At 42.8% G+C, this 27395-nt stretch overlaps 1 long non-coding RNA gene across 1 annotated transcript; it reads right to left on the minus strand.

The window, feature by feature from the left end:
• Nucleotides 1–26658, minus strand: LOC308075086. Its single transcript, XR_013932156.1, has 3 exons — nt 26593–26658; nt 23107–23166; nt 1–134 (listed from the first exon to the last, which is right to left on the minus strand). It is a non-coding gene; the product is annotated as an uncharacterized lncRNA (long non-coding RNA).
• Nucleotides 26659–27395: the final 737 nt, after the last annotated feature.

Raw genomic sequence — 27395 nt, forward strand, 5'->3', positions numbered from 1 at the left:
TGGACGTACAGTTGTGTGTGTTGTGGTAGGTGCTGCACTTGCTGTGTGGGCAGCAGTTGTGGCTGTTGAGGCAAGTGTGGTTGTTGTTGTGGCAGCCATTTGTGTGTCCACCATTTTTGATGACATCACGAGAACTGTGAAAGAAAAAGTATTACAATGTCATGTATTGAAAAAATGAAACTATTAACTGGATTTTCACTTTAACCCATTCAATCCGGGAACGCATACTGTGTAGATTTTAGATTTTTAGCTATAACCATTATCTTATACTTTGGGATATTCACAAAAAGCAGATATACAAGCTCATAGCACTCGGTGCCGCGCTATGAGCTTGTATATCTGCTATTTATTTTATATCTAGCTTGAATATCTAGCTTGTAGATCTGCTATTGTTTTTCTTTTTTTAGATCGTGAAAATGTGCGCAAATCTTTGAATATAGTATCTTTTTTAAAGCAAACTAATAACATTTTTTTTCTTTTTCTTTTTTTTACTTATGTTGCTATAATATCAGTGGTTCTCAAACCCTTTTACATTTCAAGGACCCCCAAAATGATATGTATTTGTCCGCGGACCCTGCCTGAGAGGACCTTCCGTTGAGCGCATGTGACAGGCTCTGACCACGTCCGCTGTAGGCAGTGGTGGAAAAAGTACTCAAATGTTTTACTTAAGTAAAATTATCAATACTGCCTCGGCCACGTCACTCTGACTCAGACATAACCATAAACAAACCTGATACGCGTATAGGCATGCCACTATGACTCAGACATAACCATAAACAAGCCCGATACGCGTATAGGCAAGCCACTATGACTCAGACATAACCATAAACAAGCCCAATACGCCCATATACTGTAGGCATGCATGTCACTATGACTCAGACATAACCATAAACAAACCCGCTACGCTTATAGGCATGCCACTATGACTCAGACATAACCGTAAACAAGCCCGATACGCCCATATATAGGCATGCATGTCAGTATGATCCGACCCATATGTCCAGTGGCTCAAGGGTTCAGCGGTTCAGGGGCTCAGGGGTAGATCGGCCGGTAGAGCGGCCGGATGGGAACCGCGAGTTCCCAGTTCGATCCCGGGCTCCCCCAGAGTTTCTGTTGAAATGTCCTTGAGCAAGACACTGAACCCCTAGTCTCGCGTAGCCAGACAACTATTCCACAATCTCTAAATACTATATAGAGTTTGGAACTACACCTCCCGAAATCCGAGAGAGGAAGCTGGCACTTCCGCTCACGAAAATATATTTTAAAATATCTTTACGTGTTATTTTGTAATTTCCATTTCTGCTAAGCAGCAAGCTATATATATGCTTAGATGATTTTGATTTATATTAGGATAAATTTGCACGACTGTAAAGACAAAATGGAAGTGGGGGGGAGGCTACACATCCGGTTTATATTCTAATCATCATCAGAGCTTCTCAGTCCCAGACTGTATGACCGGAAACATTTGAAAATTGTGGGAGGCAACAGTCTGGCCACGCGAGACTACTGAACCCCTAATTGCTCCCGATGAGCACAGTGGCGCGGGAAGGGGGGGGCTATGGGGGCTGCAGCCCCCCTGGTGATGGGAGCAGCCCCCCTGGTGATGGGAAGAAAAAAAAAAAAAAGAAAAATTTTTTTTTTATTTTTTATAATATATATATATTTTATGGATCATAGCAGTCTGTTACGGTCATGGATGAACTTCAACCTGGTGTTTACACTGTCTTTCTGCCTTTTTGTGTGGGGAAAAACACAGAAAACCCCCAAAAAAATCGCAAAAAAATCGCGCGAGGAGTCCCCCCCGACGCACAGCCCCCCTAGGTATTAAGGACTTCCCGCACGCCTGGATGAGCAGGTTGGTGCCTTGCATGGTTTCCTCCGCCATGGGAATGTGTGTGTGAATGATGTATGGATGAATGAACCATTGTAAAGCGCTTTGAGTAAGAGAGTACTTAAGAAAGCACTATAAAATTAAATTAATCGAAAATGAAATTCATCATCTATAGCAGGGGTTCCCAAAGTTGGGGTCGTGACCCCACTTGGGGTCGCGGGGAGACTAAAAGTGGGGTCGTGAACTTTTATTTATTTTTCTTTTTCAATTTTAAATTCAACAGAATGGATGAAATACAATCTAAAAATGATTACAAATGGTACATTTTACTATTTTAATACATTACAAATGCGCACCGAACGTGCAAGTTTATGTGCATAAATGACCTCCAGGTTTAGGTGGGGTCGCGAGTCAATTGGCGCATTATTTTGGGGTCACAGGCTGAAAAGTTTGGGAACCCATTATCTATAGGCATAAATGGATATCCAGTTGTCCAGAACCGCCGATCCAACGGATATATCCATACATGGGCAATGGGCATGCCTGTGTATGGGCATATACTGATGACATCAGTGATCTATATATGGGCATAAAAGGGACAAGGACTGACAGAGACAGAAATCTCCATATATGGGCATAAAAGGTACACAGACAGACTGGTACAACGGGTACGCTGACATGCCCCAGTCACTATGTGTGAGGGCCTCAGTATGACAGCACAACCTTAACCTGGCATGTGATTACGAGTTATCAGTGGTGGAAAAAGTACTCATTTTTTGTACTTATAATGTAGAAGTACTCTGTTACAAGTAAAAGTCCAGAATTCAAAATTTACTTGAGTTAAAGTACAAAAGTATTGGTATCAAAATATATTTAAAGTACCAAAAGTAAAAGTACTAAAATATTTGAAAATAGCAGATCTAAAAGCTCACAACGTGTCGCGATGCGACGCGTTGTGAGTTTGTAGATCGTCTATTTTCAAATAGCCTAGGTATAAAATAGGGCTAAAGTGGTTAATGTATGTTTTAAAATATAATAATTTATATCTGAAAAGTAACTAAAGTTTTTAAATAATTGTAGTGGAGTAAATGTATTTTTTTTGCCTCTGAGATGTAGTAGAGTAGAAGTAAAAGTATTGGAAATTGAAAACACTCAAGTAAAGTACAAATACCTCAAAATTGTACTTAAGTACAGTACTTTTTTTTAAAGTAAATGTACTTAGTTACTTTCCACCACTGGCTGTAGGTAGACATTTTTGCGGTGACAGCAAGTCAGGCATGCATTCCCAACTTGCAACTCTCGCTTCTTGTGAGATTTAGCGTGGAGCGCTCCCCCTCCCCTCATAAGTGACAAACAGTGCATGTGTGAGTGACGGGACACTAAATGGAGACGATTCATGAAAAAAAAAGTTTGGAGCGACGGAAATAGCCGAATTAGCTTTATGCTCTAGGCTCCATTCTAGCTGTGGGAGGGGTCTGCAGAATGGAGAACAGGAGCTTCTATGAAAAAAGTCAACTGCATCAGGTATGTTGGTGACTGATTATGATACAATCCACATGTATTTTGGTCTGGCTCCCTCCTTTAAGTAAAAGTATCAATACTGCATAGATCTGCTATTTTGAAACGGCCGAAATGTATATAGGGCTGAAGTGGTTAATGTATGTTTTGTAATAATAATCTAAATCTACAAAGTAACTATTAACTAAAGCATAATATTTGCCTCTGAGATGTAGTGGAGTAGAAGTAAAAGTACAGACAATTGGAAATACTCCAGTAAAAATACCTCAACATTTTTAAGTACAGTACTTGAGTAAATGTACTTACACCACTGGCCTAGGGGAACCGGGACGCAACATAATGGTGTGGGAAACTAACCTTCCCAGCTCCCATGAACCGCCGTCCAAACAGTTCACTTTTTTGATTATTTTCTTTATTCTCGTCAGGTTACACATTCTCCAGGGCGGAGGACTGATCACAACAAAATCTAACTGGAAACAAAAGATAACCTCTTACCTACGCACGAAAGATAATGAAATGCAAATGCTGACCTCCATATCTTAAAGCAAAGCCCAAACAATATATCCAAAACATCTGGAATGCAGGCCTCATGCTGAACATAATCACAGCTGTGCTAATATCCTTTTATATTAAAATTGGCTAATGGGAGGGAGGGAGGGCGGACCTCGGCCACGTCACTCTGACTCAGATATAACCATAAACAAACCTGATACGCGTATAGGCAAGCCACTATGACTCAGACATAACCATAAACAAACCCGATACCCATATAGGCATGCCACTATGGCTCAGACATAACCATAAACAAGCCCAATACGCCCATATACTGTAGGCATGCATGTCACTATGACTCAGAAATAACCATAAACAAACCCGCTACGCTTATAGGCATGCCACTATGACTCAGACATAACCGTAAACATGCCCGATACGCCCATATATAGGCATGCATGTCAGTATGATCCGACCCATATGTCCAGTGGCTCAAGGGTTCAGCGGTTCAGGGGCTCAGGGGTAGATCGGCCGGTAGAGCGGCCGGATGGGAACCGCGAGTTCCCAGTTCGATCCCGGGCTCCCCCAGAGTTCCTGTCGAAATGTCCTTGAGCAAGACACTGAACCCCTAGTCTCGCGTAGCCAGACAACTATTCCACAATCTCTAAATACTATATAGAGTTTGGAACTACACCTCCCGAAATCCGAGAGAGGAAGCTGGCACTTCCGCTCACGAAAATATATTTTAAAATATCTTTACATGTTATTTTGTAATTTCCATTTCTGCTAAGCAGCAAGCTATATATATGCTTAGATGATTTTGATTTATATTAGGATAAATTTGCACGACTGTAAAGACAAAATGGAAGTGGGGAGGAGGCTACACATCCGGTTTATATTCTAATCATCATCAGAGCTTCTCAGTCCCAGACTGTATGACCGGAAACATTTGAAAATTGTGGGAGGCAACAGTCTGGCCACGCGAGACTACTGAACCCCTAATTGCTCCCGATGAGCAGGTTGGTGCCTTGCATGGTTTCCTCCGCCATGGGTGTGTGAATGTGTGTGTGAATGATGTATGGATGAATGAACTAGAGGTTACGAATGTAACCCCGGTTTTAGTAGGTTCGGAGTTTACTACTCACTATGGGATATCAGCGCCCTCAGGCGATGGACAGAGCAACACACTCGCTCCCGATGCCAATACTGATTGGCTAAGGGTATGTCACGAGTCCGGAAGACCCGGGAGTATAAAGCTCCCCCGTGACGTAGGCTCTTCCTCTTAACATTCTCCTCTCTGCATGCCAAATGCGCACAGAAAGGGGTGTCTGGTGAGTAGTAAACTCTGAACCTACTAAAACCGGGGTTACATTCGTAACCTCTAGTTTTACCACGGTTCTCCGTTTACTACTCACTATGGGATTCATAAACCCCCCCCAGACACAAGCCTGCCTCATAACTCAATATGAGGAACAGGGCCCCATCTCCTGGGAGCCAGCCCAGCTGGTCCCACGGAAACCCCAGAGGAAATCGAGAAATAGGGAGAAAGCCCCAAGCCTACTCCCTTCCCTCCACTGGCCTGGAGGCAGCCGCTACGCCTAGGACCGCGCGCGCCAAGGATGACGCCGCCACGTCCAGGCTGTAGAAAACCGCAAAAGTCGATTGGGACGACCAATTTGCGGCTGCACAGATCTCCTGGATCGAAGCTCCCCTGTAGAGAGCCCAGGATGTAGCCATGCCTCTAGTAGAGTGAGCCCTCAGACCCTCCGGGACAGGGGCACCACTACTCACATAAGCCAACCTAATGGCATCTCGGATCCATCTAGAAAACGTTGCCTTACTGACCGCCTTCCTCTGAACCCCAAGGCCCAAAAGAGACAAAGAGCTACGTCGATGAGCGATTGGCCGCTGTCTTCTGACAATAGAGCTTCAAACTCTCACTGGACAGAACAATGCAACCGCCTATCCTCCGCCGAAACGAAGGGAGGCGGATGGAAGGCTACCAACTCACCCGGATCCGGGGCCACCCCGGTCCTGGTAACGAACGTCAGGTTAGGTTTAAGCAAAACCCTCCTGTCATTGTTAAAACACTTCATGCACTCCGGACTCATCAAGAGTGCATGCATGTCACTGACCCGTTTAGCCGTAGACAGGGCCACCAAGAGGACCGATTTGAGACTAAAGATCCTCAGATCCACAGACTCAAAAGGCTCGAACGATGGACAGCATAGTGCCTCCAGCACAACCGTCAGATCCCAGGCTGGGAACAGTGGCCTGTTACCCGGCCTGGCTCTCCTGGCGCCGCACAAAAACCGGCGCACCAAGGGGTGCTGGCCCACCGTCTTGCCATCGAAACTTCGTGGCAAGGGAAATGGCCGCCCCAAAACACCTTCACTGTTGAGAAGGATAAATCCCAATCTAGCCTTCTCTGCAGAAAGTAAGAATGCTACACATCGAGGCCTGGAAAGCCACCACCACTGGTGACTGTTCCAACCCCCATCTGACCTCGTAAGCATTCCTCGTGGACACGGCCCTTGCGCCCTGGATGGTAGCCATCACGTCAGGGGGAAGGCCACACGAGCTCAAATTCACCCTCTCACGGGCCAGACCCATAGGTCTAGGTCCTGAGGGCGTCCCCCCTCCCTGCCGCAGCAAGTCCCTGCCGACAAGGAGGGCCCAAGGCACGTCGTGAAGGAGAGGAGTTATCTCCTGACCTCTACGTGTCCCATGCTGGGGCCACCAGCAACATCAACAACCCTCGGAGCCTGACCCTCCCCCACATGGGGAGGATCAGCTCTATTGGTGGGAAAGCATAAAGCAGTTCGTTCAGGAGGCTCGGCACCTGGAACGCCTGAATGGACGCGAGACGTGAGTCGCATCACAGCGCCATCTCGCACGCTAATCCGTCCAACACCAGGGAGGCCAAACCTTCCTGCTTGTTGACATAAGGATAAGGATAATTCCTTTTAACAGGTCGTTCATGAAAGTCCTTGCGGTCTTGTTTCCAATGAGAACCTGTGAGCAATTGGGGTTAAGAGTCTTGCTCAGGGACAAATTTCATATCATCGGCACATATGCTGGGATAGCCTGGAATCGAACCTGGGGCAACCAGGGCCTCTGGTTCCCTAGGCGGGCTCACTAACCACTCAGCACATGGTCGTGGTGTTGTATGTTCTGATCGAGACATAACAACCCGGAAACCGAGCACCGAACTGTTTGAGAGCGAGGAAAAACCCTGTGAGGCTGGCGTCCGTGGTGATGACCTTCTGTGATATCACAGCGCCTATACTGACTCCCTGGGACAGAAAAGCCACCTGCGACCACGATCCGAGTGTCTCCACGACACCCTGGAAACACCACCACTTGCTGAAAGCCTGAGGTGAGTGGGATCCGAAGAGCCCGCTGCCACCTCTATACAGGTCTCATGTAGAACCTGCCCAAGCGGATTAAGTGAATGACTGAAGCCATGAGACTCACCGCCTGCATGCCTAGTTTGTAAGTGACTTGACGCCCTACGCGAAAAGACCTCACACAAGCTAAGACGCTGTCTAACCTGCCCTTGGACAGCCGCGTTCTGAGCGTGTTCGAGTCCAGCGAGATCCCCCAGAAGGTGGTCCGCTGAGATGGAACCAGAACGCTCTTCTGGACGTTGATTGTGAACATAGCGACGTCAGGTGGGAGAGGGCCACGGCCGTGTGCCGTGCCACCTCCTCCTCTGAGCCCACGGCAATTAACCAGTCGTCGAAGTTAAGTCGACAGACCGATCCCCTGTCGCCGCAGTGGAGCTATGGCCGCATTGGTACACTGCACGAGCACTCGCAGGCTTAATGACATACCAAAGGGAAAAAACGTGTACTCGTACACTCCCCTTTGTAGCCGAAGTGCAGGAATTCTCTGTGTGGAGGCCAGACTGGAACGTGGAGGCAAGCAACCTAGAGGTTGATGCCCGCCCATCAGTGCCCCTGATGTACCGTTTTGCAACAGCTTTTACGGTCGTCAACAAAGAAATGGATACTTGTTGAGGCCCTTCAGATTCAGAAAGGGCCGTACGCCCCCCCCCCTTTTTTCTCACCAGAAAAAGCTTTGAACAGAAACCCAAACGGTTCTGATTCGTAGATATTTCTCTGGTAACGCTCATGCTCAAGAGAGAGAGAGTAGAACCTTCTCTCTTAGAGTCATGGCTGCTTTTATCTTCCGCATGAGAGAGACACACTCGTCTGACATAGGAAGTAACACAAGGCATGTGGAAAACACACCAGTTCAACCACAATGTGTTGTTGTTGTTCAGGGGAGCCTGGTCAGTACAACCACAGTGTGTCACTGCCGTACTGAGCTTAACCAGTAAAACACAGTGCAACGCTGATGTACTGGGATAAAAACAGATTCGGATTGCAACCCTCCCAAAAGCTGCTCACCGAGCGAGCGAGTCGGGAGGAGGCGCTGCTGTTATCAGTCCCGTGGGCAACGTGCACATTTCCACGGGGACCGATGACGTCGCCACGCGGTCCAGCGGACTCGTACTGTGGCGTCCATTAGAGACCGTTAGTGTCTGCCATGCTGTGAAACAGGCCTGTCAGGCACAAAGGGCTCATAGAGGAGGCCATCGACGCCCAGGGACCCCTAGCGTCGTGACCTCCTGACCGGGGCTGGATTACGTGCTTGTGTATTTTAAGACATTTTTAATGGAACAAAATAAAGCACAGAGACAGTGTAAAACAACATAAAAAGTTTAACATACTCTTATGAAAACCCTTTATGTGTGTCTCAAAGCACTCAAAGAACCTGAGCCTCCATCGTGGTAGTGTAGACAAAGGGCTAACTAGCTTAGTTTGTAAGCTTAGCCTGGTCTAGTCTAGCCTAGCTACAGGTCGCTTTTAGCCTTTAGCTGCTACCTGTAGCTGTTTGGCTAACCAAGAACGAAGGAGAGCTATGCCCACCGCAGCGTTGTTTTAGGGGACTGGCTAAGCGCTGCACCAAAACAACACTGCTCTTTAACTGTGTCGATGTTAGTGAGGCTAGTCAGCTGCTAAGTGAAACAACATCAGCCTGACTCTATGGGCTCATAGAGGAGGCCTTCGACGCCCAGGGACCCCCTGGGACCCCTAGCGTCGTGACCTCCTGGCCGGGGCTGAATAATGTGCTTGTGTATTTTAGTACATTTTTAATGCAACAAAATAAAGCACAAAGACAGTGTAAAACAACATAAACAGTTTAACATACTCTTATGAAAACCCTTTATGTTTGTCTCAAGGCACCCAGTGAACCTGAGCCTCCATCGTGGTAGTGTAGACAAAGGGCTAACTAGCTTAGCCTGTAAGCTTAGCCTGGTCTAGTCTAGCCTAGCTACAGGTCGCCTTTAGCCTTTAGCTGCTACCTGTAGTTGTTTGGCTAACCAAGAACGAAGGAGAGCTATGGCCACCACGTGTTGTTTTAGGGGACTGTCTAAGCACTGCACCAAAACAACACTGCTCTTTAACTGTGTCGATGTTAGTGAGGCTAGTCAGCCACTAAGTGAAACAACAGCAGCCTGACTGGAGGCTATGCTAACCTAGCATACCATAGCTAGTAATAGTCACGGCTAACTCACCAGGAGTGAAGAGACGTTGACATCCGTTTCCATGGAAACAGGTGACGTCGACACCTAACCCACCGGGCCCGTGCAAGCGTGGGGGTCACGTGACTGAGTACGGAAGCATTCCACGCTGCTCCCTTGGTGTTTACAAAGTCCGTCGCCATCTTGTCTAGGCTTCTTGGCCTGGCTAAAGGAAGCGACGGAGCCACCTCCACCGAAGGAAGCACTCTGTCGCCCTCCAGAGGCTGGCGTGACACGGTGCTTGGCAGGTTGTAAATATTGGGGTGACCTTCGACCCGCGCCGCCATCTTGCAAACCTTCCTTCCCACAGTGGGCCTCTGGCGCCCTCTGCCGGATGGATGGTAGAATTGGAAAATTTTGGCGTGACCCATGTACACTGGCGTATAGAATTAGCAATGGGTTTATTACCTTTGTCTTGTTCATAGCATGCACAGTATTCATCCCAGCAGCGTTTGGAAAGTCACCAAGGGACATTCCAAGCGCTTTGGGCTTATAAGGGGTGGTTATCAACACGGGGACCACTTAGTGATCCCTATGCATCGATGCACCCCGACAGTTGTTGAAAACAGGCAGAGAAGTATCCCATTATTGTCTATCATGCTGTGAAAGCAGGCCTGATAGGCACAATGGGCTTATAGAGGAGGGCATCGACGCCCGGGGACCCCCAGGGACCCCTAGCGTCGTGACCTCCTGACCGGGGCTGGATAGTGTGCTTGTGTATTTTGGGAAATTTTAATGGAACAGAATAAAACACAGAAACAGTGGAAACAGCATAAACAGTTCAACATACTCTTATGAAAACCCTTTATGTGTCTCAAAGCACCCGATTGTAGCCTCGTTCTTCGTGGTACAGACGCCGGCTCTGAAGAGGCTAACGAGCTGGTGTTGTCCTAGCGAGCAAGCTAAGCTAGAACAGCGCTGCTAACAACCTGTTGCTTAGTGAGGCTAGCCATTCGTTGAAACCAGCCGCCACAGGTTCGAGGATCTCTTCCTCGGTGGCTGCGGGAGGTTCTCCCCGTCCGGGGCTCGTCGTGGACACCTCCTGGGTGTCCTGGTACGACGGGAGCTCCAGGAAATCTTCCCCGTCCTCCGCCATGTCGTCATCGTGAAGAGCCATCGACTCCTCGCTGGCAGGGGGGAGGGAGGGCCGCTGCTAGCATGCTGCGGTGGGGACAAGCCCCCATCGCAGCAGCAGCGGCGGGAGGTGGCGTCAGCGTCGTGGACGCTTGACGCTCTAGTCTTGGCATCGGCACCGGTGGGGGTCCCATGAGCCGGGGGGCCGCTCGTGCTGCCCGACTGGGGTCCCCGGTCCGGTGGCGGTGGAGGTCTCACCATTATCTCGTCTAGTCCAGCCGACCAGGGTCCTAGCCCTGACGAGCCGAGCGTCAAGTTGAGAAACGGTTAACCTCGTGCAGTTAAGGCACGCATCTGGCTCACCCGGGTGGGTCCTGGCGCAGAACGCGTGATCGACCCCCAAGCAGTGGATGAAGATGCGGTGGGGGTCGTCTGCGGCGATGAGGGGGTCGCATTCCGCGAGCCCGCAACTCCTCGGTGGTTCCATCTTGGTCCTCGGTCTGGGAAAACAACAGGCTAAAGCCTAGCCAGTAGCGTAGCCTAGTAGCTGCTAGTATTAGCCTAGCCACTGAATGAATGAATGAGCTAGTAGCTGCTAACCGGTGTTAGCAGCTAACCGGCTTTTTCAGCTAACCGGCTTTTCCAGACAGACCAAGAATTAAGGAAAACTTGAGGAGATAGGAAAGATAATAAAATAAATAAATAGGTTCCGGGAGAGAACCTAAGCAAGATTTTCCCGTGGGGAAATACTCCGTACTCCCGCAATGGGTTAAGTTGAAAATTTCTTGCTCTCTTTGTGTGTGAATTTCTGCGCATTCGCATGCAGAGTAGAGAAAAGAGGAAGAGCCTACGTCACGGGGGAGCTTTATACTCCCGGGTCTTCCGGACTCGTGACATACCCTTAGCCCAGTGATGTCAAACTGGTGTTTCGCGGGCCTGGCCCGCGATGTGATTTTAGAAAACACCATTTAATACTACCTTTTAATGAAAAAAAACGAGAGAAAAAAAAAACGTCAGCAGCAGCTTCTTAATTATGCACTGAGGCTAGCTGCATGGGTCTGAATACTGGACAAACTTGTTCTGTGAGAACAATGGCCAAGCCGTGAAGCCACAGCCAAGGTCATTAACATACAGAGGACCATCACCATCATTCAACTCTACCTGCACTTTTTCAACAGCATCACAACTCCGGTAAACACCGTTGTATGGAGAAGTATATATATATCCGTTGCGTCTCTCGTCTGAGGAGTAGAGTGGCTGCATTTCTCCCCTCACCCCTTCCCCCCGGGCCCTCACCTCTCTCCCCTCACACAGCATCGTCTCAACTGAAGGTAGTGAGAAAGGAATAGCCTTCCTTTGTAACTGTTCTCATCTTAAAAACTAGAATCCACTTGTCAGAGGGTGTAACATTCGTAGGATAACCAGCGATAGTTTGCAGGGCAAAATAATTAACACCAGCTGTGAACGCTTGACTTTGATTGTGTGTGTGTGTGTGTGTGTGTGTGTGTGTAACCTCGCGTCACCAGTCTTTCCACGTGTGTGTGTGTGTGTGTGTGTGTGTGTGTGTGTGTGTGTGTGTGTGTGTGTGTGTCTTTCTGAAATGAAACTGAAAGTAACTTCTCATAAAGGAGGGAATGTGCATTAATGCAACTGCAGACATTATATTGCCTTTTGTTAGGCTATTCAATATTAGTTTTAATTTCTTGAAATAGTATTTATTTAATTTGCAAAAATTCAACTGTATGGCATGCTAATGTTTTGAGACATATTGTATTATATTACTACGCAATAGTAAATAAATAATTCTACACAATAAATAAACATGTTTTAAATAACTGATCTAAATATGGATTATAGTTATGATGTGTTGCCATAATCATGTAGCTCTAAAACAGAGGCATAGCCATGAAAGCAATGGTACAAAATAATATTTTAAAAACTGTAGCCTGTATATATATATATTTTCAATAATAATTTTCAGCCATTCGGCCAAGTGTTTCCTATATTCGGTTTCGGCCAAGAATTTGATATACTGTAGTTATAGCAGTGACTGAGATGTAGTGGAGTAGAAGTAAAAGTACTGGAAATTGGAAATACTCTAGTAAAGTAAAAGTACATCAAATCTTTACTTAAGTACAGTACTTGAGTAAATGTAATTAGTTACTTTACACCACTGTTGTTCTATAAATCTAATTATTTTGCTGGAAAAAATCTGGCACTGTAGTGAAAACGTGGCTTAAAACATGGTAATCATTACCTAACCACCCACACACATTGCAGGTATTGTTTAATTTAAAATTGAATTACTCTACTTAAAATGGTTTATTGGGGCTCCTTACAAATTGCATTGTTTGTTTTTAATGTCAATAATTAAAGTAGCTATTCTTCTTAATCTTAATACATTAAAAAAAAGTGATCTACGTAGTTAGTGGCAGTGTCTGAGACAACAGATGCTGACTGAATGCGTGTGAGCGCGCATGCACGTCCGCAACTGGTTTCGGCCCACACCAAGTCACCATTTGACCAATTCGGCCCCAACCCCAAAATGAGTTCGACACCCCTGCCTTAGCCAATCAGTATTGGCATCGGGAGCGTGTGTGTTGCTCTGTCCATCGCCTGAGGGCGCTGATATCCCATAGTGAGTAGTAAACGGAGAACCGTGGTAAAACCATTGTAAAGCGCTTTGAGTAAGAGAGTACTTAAGAAAGCACTATAAAATTAAATTAATCGAAAATGAAATTCATCATCTATAGCAGGGGTTCCCAAAGTTGGGGTCGTGACCCCACTTGGGGTCGCGGGAGACTAAAAGTGGGGTTGTGAACTTTTATTTATTTTTATTTTTCAATTTTAAATTCAACAGAATGGATGAAATACAATCTAAAAATGATTACAAATGGTACATTTTACTATTTTAATACATTACAAATGCGCACCGAACGTGCAAGTTTATGTGCATAAATGACCTCCAGGTTTAGGTGGGGTCGCGAGTCAATTGCTGCATTATTTTGGGGTCACAGGCTGAAAAGTTTGGGAACCCATTATCTATAGGCATAAATGGATATCCAGTTGTCCAGAACCGCCGATCCAACGGATATATCCATACATGGGCAATGGGCATGCCTGTGTATGGGCATATACTGATGACATCAGTGATCTATATATGGGCATAAAAGGGACAAGGACTGACAGAGACAGAAATCTCCATATATGGGCATAAAAGGTACACAGACAGACTGGTACAACGGGTACGCTGACATGCCCCAGTCACTATGTGTGAGGGCCTCAGTACGACAGCACAACCTTAACCTGGCATGTGATTACGAGTTATCAGTGGTGGAAAAAGTACTAATTTTTTGTACTTAAGTAAAAGTATCAATACTGCAATGTAGAAATACTCTGTTACAAGTAAAAGTCCAGAATTCTAAATGTACTTGAGTAAAAGTACAAAAGTATTGGTATCAAAATGTACTTAAAGTACCAAAAGTAGAAAGTAGGCCTACTCATTATGCAAAGTGGTGGCTTATCCAACGGGCTTGAGGTGCTGAAGCACAGGGCACCAACCTTTGGGGGGGCCACCAAACGCCGTAAAAAAAAAAAATAACCAAACCGGGTCCAAGCACCGGGCACCATGCAGGGTTAATCCGCCCCTGATTTATGCAGAATGTCCCGTTTCAAGTTTTCAAATGTATAGAAAATCTTTAGAAAATAGCATAACTACAAGCTCACAATGTGACGTGTGAGCTTGTAGATCTGCTATTTTCAAAGGGCCAAAATGTATACAGGGTTGCGTGATTAATGTGTTTTGAAATAATAATCAAAATTATTTGGGGGGTTGGGGTGTGTTGTTACATCTCATACTGTGTGTGTGCGCGTGTGCTTGTGCGTGCGTGCGCTCGTGCGTGTATTTGGGGGAGAATTCAGTCGATCAATCCAGGATATAATCCCCTCCATCAGACGCCCCGGCTGACCAGGGGGAGGCAGTATATAGACCAGGATTACTGCTAACAAGTGTGCGTGCGTGTATTTGGGGGAGCATTTTATGAGTCGATCAAAGTTATGAGTCGATCAATGTTCTCACAGTTCTTGGGAAGAAAGCTGTTGTTTTCCAGTCTCTCAGTCCTGACGCATATCTGGAGAGAATGGTATGTACTGTACTATTAATACTTGCTAGACAATTTGCAAGAGTATTTTCTTTTCCTCTTCCCTTTGGCTGAGGTATCAGTTCAAAATCAGTTCAAACATCAACAGTCTCCTAAAGACAATGTTGACTTAAGTAAACTGTGGCACAACCTATTAATAAGCTATGTCAGCGCCGACAGCCGCTTATGTGTAAGGTGTTATGTGTCTTTGCGTCAGACTTTAATTACTTTCAGAGAAAGATGCTGTGGGAGTGAGAGACACTGTGGCAGATTTCTTGTTTGACGGCAATCTTCTTATTGATATTTTGTTTGCTTTGGCTCTCGGGCAAAAAGAGCAACAGAGAAGAGATGGCTTTTATTCAATCAAGGGTGTTTTATGAGTGACAGTTTATGAGCTATTCATCTTTCAACCTCCTGCTTTAAGATCAATACTGAATATTTAAGGATGCTCAGGAGGCAGGGTTGCTGTAACCTCACTCCGTCAAATGGAAGAAGCTTGCGACACACATTTTGTTTCACAGCGTACTTGCATCTGAGACCAGGCTAGGGTTGCTGTTGACGAATATGAAATGGAATCAAATGAAAGAATAACAAACGTTGCAGATAAAAATAGAATTTAGCAACAAACAAAAAAAGATCAAGAATCAAGAGAGGTTTAATTGTCACTCACTCATACCGGTATACCAGCAGTGAAATGTTAGTGTGGCATGTTCCACAAGACTGTGATAACAATACAACAATATAACTACAATATGCAACAAGAGGATAATAGAGATAATACTGGATTGTAACTAAATAAGAATAAAAGTCGAGGTAAGACAGTTACAAACAACAGTTATATAACTGTGATAATACAACAATAACTACAATATGCAACATATGGGTTTTCACCAGGATTAGTGTGATGACAGGTGATGTATTTCGTAGCTATCCAACAAAACAAATATGTTTGTGCTATGTGTCCTATCACATACTGTACCAATTATTTGTCATCTCTCATCAGTCATTATTTGGGAGTGTCTGCGTAGAGCATTTAGCAGCAAAATGACTTTTAAGGTCCCATAAGCAATTAGTTTGCTATAGAATTCAGTCATGTCTACTTAAAATAATGTGTTCACCAATTCCAATAAATAAATAAATAATAATAATAACATATAGGTTAATTGTGACAGTGTGACCACACACTGTCACTGTTTTGACACATGGCCTACCAATGCTGCACAATTGGTAGGGTGTATGGACAAACAGAGACCACCAAAAGCAGAGTTTAATGTTATTTATTCAACTGCAAACAAATCATTCTCTCTCTCACCATGGCTCTTCACTGGATCCTAAAAGAGTCAGGGTGGGGTTCAGGCCAATTTATAGGGTTGTCAGGAGACGCACCTGTAATCACTGATCATGCCAATTTGGGCCAAACCATCTTGTCTGAGGACAAGGTTTTGTAACAGAGGTGTTGAAGAGGAACACTGGTGACAGTATCAGAAATCCCCCTAATTATTTGGTTCGTTCTGGTGGGAGGGGCCATGGGGCTATATAGGGGTGAGCTGCTCAGTCTCTGTCAGTCTGTTGTCTGCTGGGAGAGGTGTGCAGCTTCGAGTCTCTAAGGAGGTGTTATTTTTGTGTTTAAATGCATTCATTGTTTATTGTTAGTTATTATATATAATTATATAATTAATTAGATCATGTATTGTATTTTATTATAATAATACTTGAATTGGTTTACATTGGTTTATATTTGGATTATTTGAAGTTATATGTTTTTGAATATGTCTTTATTTTCTATTGCAGTCGATTGGAATATGTCTTTATTTTCTATTGCAGTCGATTGGTCTCCTTTGTTTTTGCCACTTGTACACTTGACACTTGGGGGAAATAAACTTGTTAAAACTTGCCCTTCTGCTTGCTTTGCCATCCTTATTGAATATGTCTGATAGTACTTGAGAGTACTAGGGTTCCTTACTATCCTCACCCAGCCTGGGGTGTGACATTAATAGATAATCTTGGATTGTAACAAAATAACAATAAAATAAGAAAAACTAGAAAAAGTGCTCCTCGGAGCACAGGTCTCCGCCAGGTCAGGTAGGTTATTTTGGCCTCCTGGTGGCACTATAATAGGCCAATGTGAAAAGGGTGCCATTTCTTCCTAGCCCGTACACGGCAATCGGACACTGCATTCATAATTTGAGGCATTTTGTTCTAAAAATGTGTTTTGCTAAATTTGACTGGTGGCGCTACAACAGGCCAATGTTAAAAGGGTGGCATTTGTTCCTCAGCATAGTGTGAATGTGCGTGGAAAGTAATCAGACGCTGCGTTCATGATTTGCGGCATTTTGTTCCAAACAAGGCACTATACTGCAAACTTTAGATGTTAATCTTAGCCAATCAGGATGGAATATGATAAATCTAACAGATCAGTCTTGATCACATGACTATAGAGATCATGTGTACCGATTTGCGTGAAATTTGGATACAATGGGAAGGAGTAATATAAAATAAAATGTTTTACATAATTCGGCCTCTTGTTGGCGCTTTAAAAGGCAGATGTGAAAAATGCAGGGAAAAGGTTTTTCCTTGACCTCTAGGGAGTGCGCATACAAAGTTTTATACAGATCGGTGCAGTTATAGGTAAAAACACGAATCGGCCTGTTATAGCGCCACCATGAGGCTGATTTGAAAATGTTTAAGTGGCATTTCTTCCTCGGCATAGTGGGAATGTGCGTGCAGAATTTCAGGGAAATTGCATGCTGTGATCATGATTTGAGGCATTTTGTTCAAAACGGAGCACTCCTGCAAACTTTGGAAGCCATTTTTAGCCAATCAGGATGGAATATGAAAAATCTGAAATACCGGTTTGGTTTAATGACTATAGAGATACTTTTTACCGATTTGTGTGATGTTTGGACAAAATCTGTACCGTTGCAATTAATAAATCGGTTTCTGCACATAACTATGAATGAATGCAGCACTCTTTACATTATCTGGAATGCATCCTTCTAACAATACAGGTCGAGTTAATGGACCCTTCGCTAAGCCCCACCCACTCCACTCTGTGACTGGTGGTGCGAAGTTAGTCACACCCAGGCCTGGCAGCGCCTGGCAAACTTCGCTTCTCACCCATTGACTTGCATGTTAAATGATGGCTTTTCCCTTTAAAAATAATCGATCATTTCAGGAGCAAGAGCTTCAAAATCTCTTCTAAATCTAGTCAACAAGGCCTGCAGTAGGCTATGCACTGGACAAATGTGCATGACATTATTTCAATAAACTAAAAACATGGGAAATGTTAGAGGGAGTAATAGCCATGGATACACGACGGTCGACTGTCACGACCGTCATGGATGAACTTCAACCTGGTGTTTGCACTTTCTCCATTTATGGCCTGTACATCTACATAAACGTTCATATTTCAAATATAAAGTGATTATCCCATGGCCACGGATGTTACATTTATGTACGGGCTCTCAGAAGTACCAGTATCATCCGTATTGTTCAATAAAAAGCATTTTAATCTGATCGGTGGCCATTTTCTCCATGCACTTTCAACTGAGTGACCCTATCGGTTTGTAGGTGTATTGCACTCTGATACATTATGAGAAAATGGCCACTGATCGGATTAAAATGCTTTTTATTGAACAATACAGAATATACGGGTACTTTTGAGAGTCCCGTGCATAATTTTAGCATCCGTGGCCATGGGGTAAGCACTTTATATTTGAAATCTGAACGTTTATATAGATGTACGGACCGTAAATGGAGAAAGTGCAAACACCAGGTTAAAGTTTATCCATGACTGTAACAGGAGTTTTCATGTACCACAGGGTAAGACTGCAGCAGGAGTTAATAAATAGACGAACAAATGAATTAATATACTTTAACGTGCGGAATCCGAAACAGGCAGCGCTGTGATTCTGAATTTTGTTACGATTGCAGTGATTAGTAGCCTATTATTGACACCACCTGGGCGAGTGAGTCGTGTCGTGTAACTTTCCTGACGTTAAGCTGTGTATGTGTTCAACACACCCGGACCCGGTCTAAGTGCAGATTTCAGCTTGGGAAAAGAAGCCTCCAACGGGTTTGGGTAGGTGGTTCATAGTCACCATTGCGTTATCGTAGTATTCCTATTCTTGCTATTATGTTGCAAATGATTGTGTGTGTGCGCCTGTGCGGGCGAAATAACATTGACAGCTATGCCAGACCTATGCCAGGCTAACAACGGTTGCTAAGCTGGCATTGGACAATCGCTTTTGGGGTGGGGTTTAGCGAAGGGTCCATTGCATACTGAAACGGATATTAAATGTCAAACATATCAAGCCTCGCCTCTGACATTTTTAAATATAGTTCATTACGCAACGCGTGTGTGTTCCGCACTCAGATCCATATTATGGAGGCCATCACCCCTGCTCACACACACACACACACACACACACACACACACACACACACACACACACACACACACACACACACACACACACACACACACACACACACACACACACACAAAGTGAAAGCTGACTCATTAATCAATGCGCATTCATGAATTTGTTGATCAACTCTGACAGTATATACAAATATACAAAAATATAAAATATATGTACAATTGAGTAGCTTTACATTAACCTTGGCAATGGCTGCAGGGAAATCATTCCCAGGGTCTGAAAATGACTTCAAATGAAAGACATCCTGTTAAAATGACTTGCATTGCAAGTGCTACCCACAGCATTCAACTGACTTTTTTTTTGTCTTTCTTTTCTTCAAATTACAGAATGCAGTATTATATATTTGGCCGCGGACTTCCCATCTGAAAATATTTTGTGTCAGAGACCCCCAGAAAAGAAGGTTTGTCAAAAAGTTAAAAAATTGCTACAAGCTCGCAGCGCAGCACTAAGTGACCTGGTGTGAGCTTGTAGATCTGCTATTTTTGAATAGCCAAGGCTAAAATCTAAAATGACACAGAAGCTTTGCCAGTTTTAATGAGTTAACCATCTTCACCGGCTCCTTATTTTGGGCAAATATTTTCCAAAAAAGAAAATGTTTCATCCAAAAAAAATGCATCCATCTTCAACCGCTTATCTTTTATTTTTAGGGCACAAAGGCTAAATGCCAGGGCAGGAAGGCCATCAAATAAAACATGATTTAGTCCATCGAAATAATTAATTGAATTTAAGGGTTAAGGATGATTTAAAATGTGAATAGGTAGAGACAATCTGTAGTGAAATAAATAATGATATTTACAATCTGATCCATGCTCAGCCCTGCACCAATCAAAGTCACTGACTGGATTGGTTTAAAGATGGGGACTCAGGGGAGTTAAGAATTCAAAATCTCAACAAAAGACATTGGTGTCTACATGTTGACAAGAAAGAGACACTGGTGTCTACATATTGACAAGAAAGAGACAAAGAAGAAAGTGGTACAGTCAGCTGGGGCATTAAGGCCACTGTGGCCTCAGGGCATGCCTTTGTGGCCTCCCTGAAATTCCTGCTCTGGTTCCAACAGAGATTTCTAGACTTCCCTTTCCAGAGCAACATTAGCCACTTCATTCTGGGGGATCCCGAGGCGTTCCAAAGCCAGAGTGGAGATATAATCCCCCCATCTGGTCCTTGGTCTGACCCGGGGTCTCCTCCCAGTCGTACGTGCAGCGAATAACACAAATGGCCTATCTGCAAGCTCACAACGCGTAGTGTTGCGTTTTGAGCTTGTAGATCAGTTATTTTCGCTATATCTCATACAACAAAATATATCCTGTATAGGGCTTAGTGGTTAATGGCTGTGCACGTGCATGCCGCATTTGCTGTTGTTTCACAGCTGCCCTTTCTGTTTTTTCAGCCGCACACGTAAATCAAACTAAGGCCTGAATTGATTTAATTTTTTTACCTCGCTCTTTGGGAGACACACCACGGTTGCTTTGTCCAAATTATTTTATTAACTCAAATTAAATCAGATTGAACCAAATTAAATGTTCACCTTTCAGTGAGAGTAATTCATGCTCTCTATTCAAAGAGTCAGTCTTCAATAGGTTCTGTGCAAAACTGCAGTCCCCATGGATTAAAGCAAAATGTAATCTCCAGACTAAAAAATGTTGTCCTAATGTGTGATTTTTGAAACAGTGTGAAAAACATTTAAAAATAGTTCAACTAGCCGATCAACAAGCTCACAACGTGTCGATGTTAAAGGGATATTTCACATTTTTAAAAAAATTGTAATTTTTGCGTCTACTCAGTCAGCCCCCCAGACAGTTTTTAAGTTGCTTGATTCAGTATTTAGATTTGATATTCATTTTATCAGACGCGTCCCCTTCCTATACAAACCCATTGTAACTAAATTGAACTAGATTCATCAAAAACACTCGTCCTTGGCTCTGGTGACTCATACTGCCCTCCATGAAGGGGCCGTGTTTTTTTATTTCTTTTTTCATTTATTTAATTAATTTTTTTTATTGTATTTGATTTTATCACCAGAACCAAGGACGGGTGTTTCAACATGGTTAAAATGGAGTTTGAAGTTACAATGGGTTTGTATAGGAAAGGGGCGTGTCTAGTAAAATTAATATCAATTAACTAAATACTGAATCAAGCAACTTAAAAACTGTCTGTGGTGCTCCCAAAAGCCTGAGTAGACCATAAAATGACCAACATTAAAAAAAAAGGTGAAATATCCCTTTAACAGGAAGAACCTATGCCGCACATTTTACACGTGGCACTACTAAAGCCCATTTCACGTGTTGGCCAATAACTGTAGGTCAAACAATCAACATTGTTTTGTCTCCCTGGATTCCTTGGACACTCACTCTCCATATAGGCCCCGGCCAGATTACATTTTCTGCAATGTTGCGTTGTCTTCAAACACACTTTTTGCTACTACTCCTACATATTTTCAGATCCCGTTCCAATTGGCTATGAGTGCCTTGCAAAGTTTGTGGGCCCAGTGTAGGCAACCCGGCCTGGCGGAGACCTGTGCTCCAAGGAGCACAGGTTTCTAGTTAAATATGGCTCTTTTATTGCTACTTTTAACTTTTTAATGGATCTTATGTAAGTAAAGCCTGATAAAAGTGTCAAACTCCCAAAATCCACCAGAATACTAGAAATTACATCTACTCTGTTCAAAATGTCCTGGGGGGGGACCCCCAGAGCCCCCGCTTGGGGACGTGGTCAGTATGCCCCCCCCCCCCTGGAAAGAAATCTCCTGTTATCTGACGGTCTGAGTTTGGCAGGTAGGCGCTATGGGCTGAAGTGGTTAATGTAGGTTTTGTAATAATAATCAAAATCTACAAAGTAACTAGTAACTAAAGTTTTCAAATAATTTATAGTGGAGTAAAAGTATAAAATTTCCCTCTGAGATGTAGTGGAGTAGAAGTAAAAGTACTGGCAATTGGAAATACTCCAGTAAAGTAAAGATACCTTTAAAAAAAAGTACTTGTATATTGTATATCTTGTACATGCAAAGCTGACAGTTTGGCCTGAGGGTGGTGGTAGAGGAAAGGTCATGGAGGCACTCAAAATAGAATTCTTCCTCCAGGGAGCATGAATTTCCCCAACTATCAAAGTAAGCCACCAATTTGTTTTTGAGATAATGTTGTTTACATTTTAGCCTAAAGGTGGCATTAGAGGACAGGTTATTGGGTCACAGTAGCGGCCATCATTTGGGGAACATGATGGTGCACGGGCCAATTCCTGCAAACCCACCAGTACATGTTAAATGGTGCATTTACTGTATATAGTGCCTACATCCAAAGAGCCAAATATTGTGCATTACTTTATCCCATTCACACAAACATTCACACACCAACGGCAGAGGAAACCATGCAAGGCACCGACCTGTTCATTGGGAGAACTTACGGGTTCAATGTCGCCCAGTAGTTTTCACGATATCTTGTTTGTGAGTCAAATGTGTGCATGTGGACATTTTGGCCTAATGGTGGTGAAAGTCAGTAGGAGATCATGCTCTGGCGATCATGAATGTGCACAGTAAATTTCATGGCTAAAATAATGGACAAGGTGGAGGTGTTCTACAGCAGTGGTTCAACCTTTTCAGGCCATGACCCCCCCCAAAATAATCATACTTGAACTGGGGACCACCCAAAATAATCATATTTGAGCTGGGGACCCCCCAAAATAATCATATTTGAACTGGGGACCCCCCACCCTGATAAGCACTTGGAGTGTAGGAGTTGAGGCATTATATTTTGTTTGACTCGGTTCCACATGTATGTAAATATATTGTGAAAATAGCAGATCTACAAGCCCCCCCCCCCCTCAACAGTGGTTGAGAACCACTGTTCTACAGGTTCACACTTTTCAACAGATTCACCTCTCAATGTGTGGATATAGGGAACCAACCACACACAAGGTTCTCTGGGTACATTTTAAACACTCGGATTTGTCGGTTAGTTTTATGATAAATTGTTTCAACAATCCTCCTTCAACATACAGCTGAATTAGTGTCTTACTACTTACCAAGAACATGCAGAACGGTAGTCCTCCATCTTCTCCCAAATTTGACCATATCGTTTCCACCTATTAGACAGAAAATATTGGCACTGTAAGTACAAAACAGGCACACATACACACATACCACACGCACTGACACACACACACACACACACACACACACACACACACACACACACACACACACACACACACACACACACACACACACACACACACACACACACACACACACACACACACACACACACACACACTCCTCTTGATCGATCAAAGTTAAGTCTAATGATTAACTTGATTGTTGTTAAATGTGTAGCTTATTGTTTAAACAGTTGTACCAAATGTGTGCTTTGTATCTCTTTACTACGTCGTTATCTAGCATCGATGCTTGTAACTATATCAGTGTGACAGTGCCACCAGAGATTCGAACCCAGTCTCCTGCGTGGAAAACAGTGTTGATTTTGACAGCAACTTTGATTTAGTTTTAGTCGTAGTCTTTTAAATAAAATTCTGTTTAGTTTTAGTCATATTTTAGTCACCTGAAATGTTTACTTTTAGTCTAGTTTTAGTTGACTAAATATCATAAGGTTTTAATTGACTAAATATCATAAGGTTTTAATTGACTAAATCTACAGTTGATTTAGTCGACAATTATTATTTTTTGGCAGGCCGTGATGGTATCGAAATGATTTTCACTTAGCTGCATGCCGAAAATAGCTGATCTACAAGCTCACAACGTGGCGCGCTGCGACACGTTGTGAGATCAACTATTGTAGATCAACTATGATGACTTGTCTTCTCCACTAGTCCCTCCCAAACATTCTAGTTTTTATTTGTTGACGAAATTGTCAGTATATTAAGTAATAGTTTTAGTCATAATAGCTTATTTTTTATTTGGTTTTCATAAGTGAAAAAAGGTAGTCGACAGACATGTTTCGTCATAGTTTTAGTCGACAAGTACATCCTCCAGTCATAAGGTACATGTACACTCCCTGGACATGGCGCTAGTATATCATAGGGACTTACCCCCAGTCCAACTCTTAACCCATTAAGACCTGAAGCAGATTCTACAAAATGTCTTCTAAATCCCAAAAGTTTTCAAAAAAGCTCATATCGCTATATCAGATGGTTCTCAAACTTTTTTATAATTGTCAAGGACCACCCAAAATGATATGTATTTGGCCGCGGACCCCCCATCTCAAAATATTTGGTTTCAGGGACCCCCCAGAAGCAAAGATTAGAGTTAAAAATGCTTTAAAAGAATATAGGCCTATATATTCACAGATTTGTATACATTTTCTATTTTTGAATAGCCAAAGTGTAACATAATGTAGTTTTTTTTTTGCTCAAATCTAAAAATGACGCAAGTGCGATTCCGGTCTTAATGGGTTAATACTGTATGCCAAGCAGGGAGGCATTCGGTCCCATTTTCCATAGACTGTGCTACTCCATGGCCGGCCGGCCAGGGGATTGAACCCCTACCTCCCAATCTCAGGGCAGACACTCTAACCACATTGCTACTGAGCTGATTGATGGCTCACTAGACTGTGGCTTGTAACTTGTAACACTGGGGTAACTTGTAACACTGTATCTATAAAGTTTGAATTACTTAACCCATTAAGACCGGGAAAGCATCCGTCATTTTAGATTTGAACCACTTTAACCATTATCTTATACTTTGGCTATTCAAAAATAGCAGATATACAAGCTCATAGTGCGGCACTCCGCTATGAGCTTGTATATCTGCTATTTTTGAGCTTGTAGGTATGCTATAGATCTGCTAAACTGACTCGTTTTTGTCTGAAGGGAGTGTTAGAGGCTATTCTGCTTTTTATGGCTTAATTACAGGGGGAAACTGGCCTACTGGTTCACTGAAAGCACTTTCATGTGGAACTATGTGAAACTAGTCATAGTCAAGGCACATCATTTAGCACACTTAGGTTGTGTGTATTCATTCCTAAATGTAACAATCATTTCATTCATTCACTAAGTGAAAAACTCATTGAGAGAAGAGTTTATTCCTGGCCTTCGTGATTTCACTATTTATTTATGTATGTATTTAATATATCTATGTGTTGAATGCTGGAAAATGATGATGTGTTTGTGTTGTGTTGTGTTGTGTTGTGTTGTGTTCTGTTGTCATGCTTTTATTGTGTTATGGAGCATCCCCTCAACCTATGTTTTTCACAGTGCATGTACGTGACAATAAATCTCTTGATCTCTTGTGTTGGTCCTTCAGTTTTTTTCAGTTTAAACAATTATGTTTTCTTTAATTAAACTAATACTGCTGTTTAGATAAATCATACATGAAATGACTCCTGTCAGGTAGTGTTTGGTTAAGCTACAAGGTACACACCTACATCTCTTCATGTCTAAGGCAATAAATCTGTACATGCGACAGTGATGCTCGTTTTGCGTCACATTTTTCAATGGAACATCAGTAATGCCCCACCCCACCACCATCACTATCACCACCACTGTCTATAGTGTCATTATAACTATAAATATAAATATATATAAGAAGAAAAATAGAACATTTTGCCATTTATTATCCATGCTGTGGAAGTAAGGTAATATGTTAAGCCTGATATACATTGTGAGCTTGTGGATCTGCCATTTTCAAAGCGTTTTTAGACATTTTATACATTGGAAAACGTATTGATACCAATACTTTTGTACTTGTTCTCAAGTAAATTTTGAATTCCGGACTTTTACTTCTACATTGCAGTATTGATACTTTTACTTAAATCATGTTTTAGCTTTTTCCACCACTGGTATTAGTTGACCGAGACAAGCAAGACAGGCAATTTTGCACATTTGTTGATTAAATCAACTAATCAATTATTACTACTACTATTGGTCAACTGATAATTAGAGAGATAGTTAGACCTTTATTGACCCTGAGGGAAATTCAGTTGTCATAGCAGTAAAGATGAAACATACTGTAGCCCTACTGTAGGTACAGGCAGTAGTGGAAAGTATAAGTCCATTTACTTAAGTAGCCTACTGTACTTAATTACAATGTTGAGGAATTTGTACTTTCTTGAGTATATCCAATTTCCAATACTTTTACTTCTACTCCACTATATCTCGGATCCAAATATTGTACTTTTACGCCACTACATTTATTTGAAAACTTTAGTTACTTTAGTACAAAACATACATTAACCACTTCAGCCCTGTATACATTTTGCGACGCATTGTGAGCTTGTATATCTGCTATTTTCAAAAGATGTACCTTTGAAAACTTGAAATGGGACATTCTGCATAATGAGTACTTTTACTTTTGGTACTTTAAGTACATTTAGATACCAATACTTTCGTACTTTTACTGAAGTAAATGTTTAATTCTGGACCTTTACTTGTAACAGAGTATTTCTACATTGCAGTATCGATACTTTTACTCAAGTAAAAAAAATGTGGTACTTTTTCCACCACTGGATACAGGTAAGGGTACAGATGCAGTAATTGCTTCATGACAAAATCACTAACCTGAAATTCCTCGATTATATCCTCGAGTCCTCAATTATATCAAAAAATAAATAAAATCGTATTATCCCGTCTCTTGATATTTACACCTCTCCTGTGCAGTGGTTAAAATATGAGCTGTAGGCTATACTGCGTAAGTTTGTTAGGAACTGCACAGCTAAAAATGTTGTTCCGTGGCCATGCGTGAAAGCTTTTATGTTCTTTAGGCTTCTCCGATTTTTGGAGCCCTGCCCAAAAATTGTTTTGCGATTATGAATCTCTCAATCCCTCCTTCATAGAAGCATCACCCATACCTTCAGTACCTGGCCCTCTGTTTGTTTTACCAAACTAATTGCGTTGAATGGGCATGCGCGTTTGGAAGGTGCTTATATTGCAAACTTGTTCTTCTAGTATTGCTTTGAAGCCATATTACTAGAAAGGTATGACAAGCATTCATAGAGATGTGAAGGGACACTTAGGGACACTTTGAGTCACAGTCAGATCGAGTTCAACTAGCTGTGCCAAAAGGATCATACTTGCCTTATTCTATTGACATTATAATATTGCATCAAATTACTAGACTACTGAGCATTGCTACATACATAGACAATAGGATGATGGCATTATCCATACCCACTTCATCAACCATCAGTTCAAATTGTTATTTTTATTTGTATTATTATAATTTATTTATTTATATATTTATGTATTTATTATGTATTTATTTTTGATAAATTAGTAAACAAATTATTTTAAGTACACAGGACTTACATTTTTAACTAACTTAATGCTTTTGGGATCTTAAAAGTCATTTTGCTGCTAAATTC

The sequence above is a fragment of the Gymnoscopelus braueri genome (assembly GCF_963280865.1).
Source record: "Gymnoscopelus braueri genome assembly, chromosome: 19".
NCBI classification, from domain to species: Eukaryota; Metazoa; Chordata; class Actinopteri; order Myctophiformes; family Myctophidae; genus Gymnoscopelus; species Gymnoscopelus braueri.